Source organism: Strongylocentrotus purpuratus, unplaced genomic scaffold, assembly GCF_000002235.5.
Source record: "Strongylocentrotus purpuratus isolate Spur 01 unplaced genomic scaffold, Spur_5.0 spur5_scaffold_18, whole genome shotgun sequence".
Lineage (NCBI taxonomy): Eukaryota > Metazoa > Echinodermata > Echinoidea > Camarodonta > Strongylocentrotidae > Strongylocentrotus > Strongylocentrotus purpuratus.
The window spans coordinates 28,548,606-28,558,782 of record NW_022145603.1 but is presented as its reverse complement, the minus strand read 5'-3'; the positions used below and the strand labels follow the sequence as shown (position 1 = coordinate 28,558,782).

The 10,177-nt window shown below is 34.6% G+C and overlaps 1 long non-coding RNA gene across 1 annotated transcript; it reads right to left on the bottom strand.

The window, feature by feature from the left end:
* Positions 1–439: 439 nt before the first annotated feature.
* Positions 440–2,638, bottom strand: LOC115925551. The gene is made up of 3 exons (XR_004064786.1): positions 2,567–2,638; positions 1,769–1,840; positions 440–569 (listed from the first exon to the last, which is right to left on the bottom strand). It is a non-coding gene; the product is annotated as an uncharacterized LOC115925551 (long non-coding RNA).
* Between the last annotated feature and the right edge of the window lie 7,539 nt (positions 2,639–10,177).

Sequence of the window (10,177 nt, the reverse complement as noted above, 5' to 3'; positions counted from 1 at the left end):
GTGTGTAGAGAAGGTTACCGTTGTTAAATTGACATCCCAGGATGGTATCTTAATGGTTTTCTACTTCTCATTTGTTTAATATCTCACTTGAGATCTGAAACATTGCACTGCAGCTTAGCATTGATAGTATCGTATTATTCGTCATCTATTTTTGGACGGGCTTATCAAAAACTTCCCATGTCCTTTGAATTAAGGAATTTATTCGTCTCAGTGTACTTAGAAAAATCATACTTATAAATCCGCTATTGGCATCAATCACCTTGCGTTACCTTTAAGTTATTGGAATATCGAAATATGTGCATTAATGAAATATTGTGAATATAATAACTTTAGGCCTCTGGCAAATCCTTTTTTTAAGTTTTCAAGAGAAACTTTTGTTTTTAAAAGTATTTATTAAATCGATATACAGGTCTCTTGCATGGTCAAGCGGTCAAACGAACCATGTAATAAAATGTAATCGGTAAACACGTAGAGTTGTAAAAAAGATTTTAACTTACAAATCAGTTACATTCTGCAGGCCATCAAAAGCTCCTACCTCAATGTCTCGAATCTTGTTGTCTGAAAGATCCCTGATCGGTATAATGATATCAGATTAAACACAATAGCGAAGACTTTTGAAAAATCAATCACTTTTTCTAATGAGACACCTGTTCAAACATTACAATGACGTATTACATAATATGAACATGATTTTCAATATTAAGGCAATGCATATGAAATTGTGGGAGGGTCCTCAGTTGATTTCCTGATTTATTAGTTACTGGCACTGCATTTAATCATAATAGACGTATATAAGCATATCACATTGTCTAAAAATCCATGTATAATCTATAGGTCTGTAAAGCCTGTTATGAAAATGTTCGAAAAAAAAAATCAGTTACAGTAATCTACATTTGCTATGATATCTGTATTTTTTGTTATAAAGTTGTTAATTGCGATAATTGTAAAATGTTAGTAAAACAAATTTTCATTGAGCAATAAAATTTAAATTTAAATTTCCCCTGAATTATCAAATACTTTTCTGGAGCATTTCTTCAATGATGTTCTTCCAAGATTACGTAAAAACACAAATTATTATTCAGAATTTGATGAGGTAAGCTGATATTAGTTTAAATTGTGGAATCTAATGTTTTTGAGATTTCTTAGAAAAATAGACCCACAAAATTCGTGAGGGGCCCGTCCGTCCCGTCCGGGCTTTATACCGCCTAACGGTCGGATAAAACGCCGGGAGAATTGGGAGCAGCCAAGTCAGCCCCACGGCGCCCGTACCACTTAAAAAACTGTCCCGGCGCCCGTAGGAACTTTACGGCAGCCGCCTGGACACCGGCTGAAAATTACTGAAATGTCTGTTTTTACTCGCCGTTCGGGCCCCGGAGTGTATATGTGAAAGCCCTATAACACGCGGATAAACTGATTGTTAAACAGTAAGTGCTAATTTACCTTCGTTTTAAGTGTTTGAATACTAGCACCTAAACATTTATGTGTTAGTGTGCATCTGTTTGGATTCTTGGGACAAAAACATATTAGTAAACAAAAGCTAATTTGTCTACAGTGTATTACTAATACTCCTACTTCGTAGAGCCTATATTTTATTTGCGATCGGTATTAATACTGCTCCTTTTAATGGATCGTAATTTATTACTTTCTAAATACTGTCTGGTGCTCGTTTCATATACGTTGGTACAGATCAGGGGGCAAATATTGCTAAAAAATCCCTTGTCCACGGATGTAAACATCAAACAAAGTGAATGATATTGAAATTACATACAGATATTGGAGAGACGCCAGAGATTCAAACGTAAATTCTTCGATACCCTGGATATTGTTGTACATCAAATCCCTGTATAAAAGAAAGGAAAAAATGAACACTTAAGGGGGTGGATATCTTAAATGTCGGGTGACATCCAAATATAAGTTGATTCCTGTTGATGTGCAGGGCTGCATACAACTCACCTTTTTTCTTCTTCAAACATCTTAATATATTTCATAGATTTTTTAAATACTTTATAAAGTATTTTTTTTAGACCTGCTATGCTCCACCCTCAGAAAATGCTCCAGATCTCATTCATCTTGTGACATCATCTGTCAATCATAAGTGAGCTTACAAGAGGCAGTGGTATGTAACTTCCCCCAGCTCAGCACATGTTCACAAAAGAATTGCATTCTTTCATACAATACCTCCACATAACCTTTCTTTTCCTGTTGATGCTACAGCAACTCCTATTTTGGTATTTTATAGTCTATTGTAAACAAGTGGTCAGCTCTGGTGAAGCTACATACCACTGTCTCTTGTTAGCTCACTAATGATTGACAGATGAATGGTAAGTCGATTTATTTATTTGGTACTTTGGTGTCCCGTACGTTACACAGTATTTAAGAGTCCTGAACATTATTTTGACATCAAATGTGTCTTTTCATTTCACATTTGGTCAAATAAAACTTCTAGTATTGCTATTAACACGCTCATTAGTTATACACTTAAATCTTAGATGTGGTTTGTGACGTAAGGGGGGGGGGGGTGGGGAGGCAATAGCTTAGACTTGCCCCCAAATTGTCTTTCACTTACAGAAATTGAAGAGACTGGAGTCCAGAAAATACCCCACGCTCTAAATGCTGAATGGAATTTGAAGTCAAATCTCTAGGGGGAAAACAACAAAAATATGCGATCTGAAAGCGTAATGCGGTTTAAAAACGAAACATGTGAAACATTCGTAACTCGCTTCAGTATCGTGGAAACTTGTATTTATTAAGCACATTAATTTTTCTAGCCTTCAGTCGTATTGACCATAGCATATTGCGAGACATTATTATTTTTGACAGATTTTTCTCCTCGTATCAAAACAAATATGTTAGAGATCATTTCGTATTTTACCCATTGAATTAAAGTGTTAATATCTGCAAGAATTGCTAGAAAGCTGCTATGCGCTTTCCTATGCTAGCCCATTGCCTACGAGAACCGGGTGGCTACTGTATTAAGCCTATGGAATGAATGAATTCAGTAGTCAATGGGGTTAAGACCCTTGCAGCCCAAATACTCATCACTTAACCTAGATGCAGCTTGTTTGTGGACTGTAGTATGCATATACACACAGTCATCGTACGTTTAACACGTGTGTAGAGAAGGTTACCGTTGTTAAATTGACGTCCCAGGATGGTATCTTCATGGTTTTCTACTTCTCATTTGATTAATATTTCACTTGAGATTGGAAACACCAGAGTGTTGGCTCAATCAGTAGAGCGTCCTTTTCACAACCGGGAGGTCGTGGGTTCGATCCCCGGTCGCGTCATACCAAAAGACGTTAAAAGATGGGGGTTGCTTGCTACCTTGTTTGGCGTTCAACAATAAGGGATAGAGCAACGTCGATCTGAAGCTGCTCAGTGGCAGCCGGGCTCATGATCAATTGGGCAAAAAGCATTTTTCATTTCGGTTTAATAACATTTGGAGTGGACTAAAAAAATTATTATTATTGTTATTATTATTATCATTATTATTAAATTAACATTGCACATCAGCTTAGCATTGCTAGTATCGTCGTATTCGTCATCTAATTTTGGACGGGCTTATCAAAAACTTTCCATGTCCTTTGAATTAAGTTATAGGAAATGGCAAGGAATTTATTCGTCTACCCCATTCACAGTGGTTTTGAAATTTGTAGCGGCGTTGTAGCGGAGCGGCGACACCGCCATAACACCGCTACAAATGCATTCACAGTAGAAAAGTTATCCCGCTGCAGCAGCGGGATAAATATCATGTACCCATTCACGCTGCAGCGGGTGATTTTTATTACCACCGTAACAAACACGTGTATGCATGGCTCATGACCCGCGAGTGACCCCGATATGACCGGAAATACTTCAGCGCGTAAACATGTCAAGTTGCTTTTTGTATCCTCGATCATATTACTTTTTAAAAAACTAGCATTTTTATTGCTTCCAGTCAGAAAATTTTAATTTTTTGAAGTGTGAAATATTTTTATTTGGATAATTATAATATCTACATAATAATAAAATCAATTTGAATCCACTGGTTACTTTATTTCTATTTCACTTTATGTTCACCATTGCTGGAGAAAAGAGGTCAGTGATAGGTAAGTAAACAAATCACACGTGTTTGTCGCGGTGTTATAGCGGAGAGCCTTCACACTGAGTAAACACCGCGACAGCAGCGGGACTGTCCCGCTGCTGTAGCTAGGCGAACCTAGCGATAGTTTGTCGCGGCGTTATCGCGAGGCGGTGTTAATATCCCGCGATAGTTTATAACGGGTCCGAGCCTTCACACTGAAGACAACACCGCGACAGCAGCGGGACAGTCCCGCTGATGTCGCGGTGTTTGAGGCCACTGTGAATGGGGTATTAGTGTACTTAGAATAATCATATACATCCGCTATTGGCATCAATCACCTTGCGTTACCTTTAAGTTATTGGAATATCGAAATGTGTGCATTAATGAAACATTGTGAATATGATAACCTTAGGCCTCTGGAAAACCCTTTTATTTTGTTTTCAAGAGAAACTTTTGTTTTTAAAAGTATTTATTAAATCGATATACAGGTCTCTTGCATGGTCAAGTGGTCAGAGGAACCATGTAATTAAATGCAGTCGGTAAAAAACGTAGAGTAGCAAAAAGAAATTTAACTCACAAAGTAGTTAAATTCTGGAGGCCATCAAAAGCTCCAACCTCAAGGTCTCGAATCTTGTTGTCTGAAAGATCCCTGATCGGTATAATGATATCAGATTAAACACAATATAGCGAAGACTTGTAAAAAATTAATCAATTTCTCAAATGAGACATTACAATGACGTATTACATAATACGAACATGATTTATTAAGGCAATGCATATTACATTTTGGGAGGGTCCTCAGTTGATTTCCTAATATATTAGTTATTGGCACTGCATTTAATGATAATAGACGGATATAAATAAATCACATTGTCTAAATCCATGTATAATCTATAGTTCTGTATAGCCTGTAATGAAAATGTTCGAATAAAATCAGTTACAGTAATCTACATTTGCTATGATATCTGTATTTTTTGTTATAAAGTTGTTAATTGTGATAATTGTAAAATGTTAGTAAAACAAATTTTCATTGAGCAATAAAATTAAATTTAAATTTCCTCTGAATTATCAAATACTTTTCTGGAGCATTTCTTCAATGATGTTCTTCCAAGATTACGTACAAACCCAAATTATTATTCAGAATTTGATTATTTAGGATGATATTAGTTTAAATTGTGGAATCTAATGTTTTTGCATCTAACGCTGCTGAGTGGCTGCCGGGCTCATGATCAATTGGGCGAAAAGCATTTTTCACTTCGTTTTAATAAAATTTGAAGTGGACTAAAAAGATTATTATTATTATTATTATTATTATTAAATTAACATTGCACATCAGCTTAGCATTGCTAGTATCGTCGTATTTGTCATCTAATTTTGGACGGGCTTATCAAAAACTTCCCATGTCCTTTGAATTAAGGAATTTATTCGTCTCAGTGTACTTATAAAAATCATACTAATAAATCCGCTATTGGCATCAGTCACCTTGCGTTACCTTTAAGTTATTGGAATATCGAAATGTGTGCATTAATGAAACATTGTGAATATAATAACCTTAGGCCTCTGGCAAACCCTATTTTAAAGTTTTCAAGAGAAACTTTTGTTTTTAAAAGTATTTATTAAATCGATATACAGGTCTCTTGCATGGTCAAGCGGTCAAACAAACCATGTAATAAAATGTAGTCGCTAAACACGTAGAGTTGCAAAAAAGAAATTTAACTTACAAAAGAATTACATCCTGCAGGCCATCAAAAGCTCCTACCCCTATGTCTCGAATCTTGTTGTCTGAAAGATCCCTGATCGGTAAAATGATATCAGATTAAACACAATAGCGAAGACTTTTGAAAAATCAATCACTTTCTCTAATGAGACACCTGTTCAAACATTACAATGACGTATTACATAATATGAACATGATTTTCAATATTAAGGCAATGCATATAAAAATTTTGGGAGGGTCCTAATTTGATTTCCTGATTTATTAGTTACTATCACTGCATTTAATCATAATAGACGGATATAAGCATATCACATTGTTTAAAAATCCATGTATAATTTTTAGGTCTGTAAAGCCTGTTATGAAAATGTTCGAAAACAAATCAGTACAGTAATCTACATTTGCTATGATATCTGTATTTTTTTGTTATAAAGTTGTTAATTGTGATAATTGTAAAATGTTAGTAAAACAAATTTTCATTGAGCAATAAAATTAAATTGAAATTTCCTCTGAATTATCAAATACTTTTCTGGAGCATTTCTTCAATGATGTTCTTCCAAGATTACGTACAAACCCAAATTATTATTCAGAATTTGATTATTTAGGATGATATTAGTTTAAATTGTGGAATCTAATGTTTTTGCATCTAACGCTGCTCAGTGGCTGCCGGGCTCATGATCAATTGGGCGAAAAGCATTTTTCACTTCGTTTTAATAAAATTTGAAGTGGACTAAAAAGATTATTATTATTATTATTATTATTATTAAATTAACATTGCACATCAGCTTAGCATTGCTAGTATCGTCGTATTTGTCATCTAATTTTGGACGGGCTTATCAAAAACTTCCCATGTCCTTTGAATTAAGGAATTTATTCGTCTCAGTGTACTTATAAAAATCATACTAATAAATCCGCTATTGGCATCAGTCACCTTGCGTTACCTTTAAGTTATTGGAATATCGAAATGTGTGCATTAATGAAACATTGTGAATATAATAACCTTAGGCCTCTGGCAAACCCTATTTTTAAAGTTTTCAAGAGAAACTTTTGTTTTTAAAAGTATTTATTAAATCGATATACAGGTCTCTTGCATGGTCAAGCGGTCAAACGAATCATGTAATAAAATGTAGTCGCTAAACACGTAGAGTTGCAAAAAAGAAATTTAACTTACAAAAGAATTACATCCTGCAGGCCATCAAAAGCTCCTACCCCTATGTCTCGAATCTTGTTGTCTGAAAGATCCCTGATCGGTAAAATGATATCAGATTAAACACAATAGCGAAGACTTTTGAAAAAATCAATCACTTTCTCTAATGAGACACCTGTTCAAACATTACAATGACGTATTACATAATATGAACATGATTTTCAATATTAAGGCAATGCATATAAAAATTTTGGGAGGGTCCTAATTTGATTTCCTGATTTATTAGTTACTATCACTGCATTTAATCATAATAGACGGATATAAGCATATCACATTGTTTAAAAATCCATGTATAATTTTTAGGTCTGTAAAGCCTGTTATGAAAATGTTCGAAAACAAATCAGTACAGTAATCTACATTTGCCATGATACCTGTATTTTTTTTTTATAGTTGTACATTGCGATAATTGTAAAATGTTAGTAAAACAAATTTTCATTGAGCAAAAAATATAAAATTGAAATTTCCCCTGAATTGTCAAATCCTTTTCTGGAGCATTTCTTCTATGATTTTCTTAAAGATTACGAAAAAACACAAATTATTATTCAGAATTCGATTTGGTAAGATGATATTAGTTTAAATTTTGACATCTAATGTAATTGCGATTTCTTTACAAATCGGATCACGATAGGGTCGCATAGGCACACTGTGCAATGGTCTTCATATCAGTCTCTCCATTTTCAAATGACCTGTGGTTATTTTCCATATTTTGGGCCATTTCAGCCAGACGATAAACTAGGAAATGGTCCTTTTAAAAGCTGTATTACTTGAGGAAAGCTCAGGGCCAATAACAAATGCTGATCAATTTATATGACAAATTCGCTCTAAGCCAATCAAATGCTACAATTGTATTAATACTTATAACAATTATTGTAACTTTTTATTGATAACAATTTTTATAAAACAGGCCCCAAATGTTCTTGTCAAGATCCTACGTTGCGGATCCAAGCTGTATATAATTACTTTTTTCACAAGTCCCCTGTTTTGTGGGTGATTAAATCGTTAAATAATAAGTCCAATTTATATATTAGGTACTTCGGTGTCCCGAACGTTACACAGTATTTTAGAGTCCTTAAAAGTACTATGTCCCTTTTGCAGCCAACCTCAAATGCTGTAGAACTTTGCAGGAATTATGAATATGTCATGTATGTCCTATCTGTGAAATGTAAAAGTTAGCAGTGTCCTCATATTCAAATTATGCAAGGAAACCCGTTTACTTGCTAGACTTCACTGTCGGACACTATTGTCATTATTGAGTGACTGACTGGCTTTTTTTCTTCTTTGGTAATAACATACATGAAAAGAGTTGTAAAGGGTACATGAGCATTTGTCTACATCAATAACCCACTTCTTGTGATGGCCAAGATTAAACTGATTGAATCTTTGCGCAGCATAAAATGTATGACCATTCGGTACAATTGTCTGAAAATCTAGACTATTACTTTTGGGCTCTATAGCCCTAAAGTCTATTTGACAACTAATAGTCGTTATTTTCCAACTTGAAGACATTTTCAAGCCCTAAATTAGTATTATCTTTCAAATGCAGTTGGAATTTAACTTTTTCATTTGTTTGGCCTGCAAACGGGACATAGTACCTTTAACTTTATTTTGACATCAAATATGTCTTTTCATCATTTTATATTTGGTCAGATAAAAGTTCTAGTATTGCTATCAACTTAATACGCTCATAAGTTATAAACTTAAATCTTAGCTGTTGTTTGTGACGTAATGGGGGGGGGGGGGCAATAGCTTAGAATTGCCCCCAAATGAATTTGCACTTACAGATCCCAAAGAGACTGGAGTCCAGAAAATACCCCACGCTCTAAATGCTGAATGGAATTCGATGACAAATTCCTGGGGAAAAAACAAGAATATTCGCTATGAAAACGTAATGCGGTTTAAAAATGAAAAATGTGAAACATTCGTAACTCGCTTCAGTATCGGGAAAACTGTTATCTCTTAAGCACATGGAACTTTCTAGCCTTTAGCCGTATTTACCATAGCATATTGAGAGACATGATTATTTTTGACATGTTTTTCTCCACGTATCAAACAAAATATGTAAGAGATCATTTCGTATTTTACCCGGTGAATTAAAGTGTAAATATCTGCAAGGATTGCTAGAAAGCTGCCATACGCTTCCCTATGCTAGCCCATTGCCTACTTGAACCGGGTGGCTACTGTATTAAGCCTATGGGTATGAATGAATTCAGTAGTCAATGGAGTTAAGACTCTTCCATCCCAAATACTTATCACTTAACCTAGATGCAGCTTGTTTGTGGACTGTAGTATGAACATACACGCAGTCATCGTACGTTTACACGTGTGTCGAGAAGGTTATCTTTGTTCAATTTACGTCCCAGGATGGTATCTTCACGGTTTTCTGCTTTTCATTTGTTTAATATTTCACTTGATATTGGAAACATTGCACAGCAGCTTAGCATTGCTAGTATCGTAATAATCGTCATCTAACATCAAATATATTTTTTTTGTAGAAGGGCTTACTTAAAACTTCCAATGTCCTTTAAATTTAGTTAGGAAGTGGCAAGGAATTCATTCGTCTCAGTGTACTATTAAAGACAAATTGCGTTACCTTACTGGAATATCTAAATGTACATGAACGCACCAATGAAACATTGTGAATATCATAAACTTAGGCCTCTGACAGGAACCATGTCATGAATTGTATTGGTCAAAAACGTAGAGTAGCAAAAAGAAATTTAAATCACAAAGTAAGTAAATTCTGCAGACCATCGAAAGCTCCAACCTCAATGTCTCGAATCTTGTTGTCTGGAAGATACCTGATCGGTATAATGATATCAGATTAAAAACAATCGCGAAGACTTTTGAAAAATCAATCACTTTCTCTAATGAGACACCTGTTCAAACATTACAATGACGTATTACATAATATGAACATGATTTATTAAGGCAATGCATATGAATTTGGGAGGGTTCTCAGTTGATTTCCTGATTTATTAGTTACTGTCACTGCATTTAATCATAATAGACGGATATAAGCATATCACATTGTCTAAATCCATGTATGATATTTAGGTTTGTAAAACCTGTTATGAACATGTTTGAAACAAAATCAGTTACAGTAATCTACATTTGCTATGATATCTGTATTTTTTGTTATAAAGTTGTGAATTGCGATATTTGTAGAATGTTAGTGAAACAAATTTTCATTGAG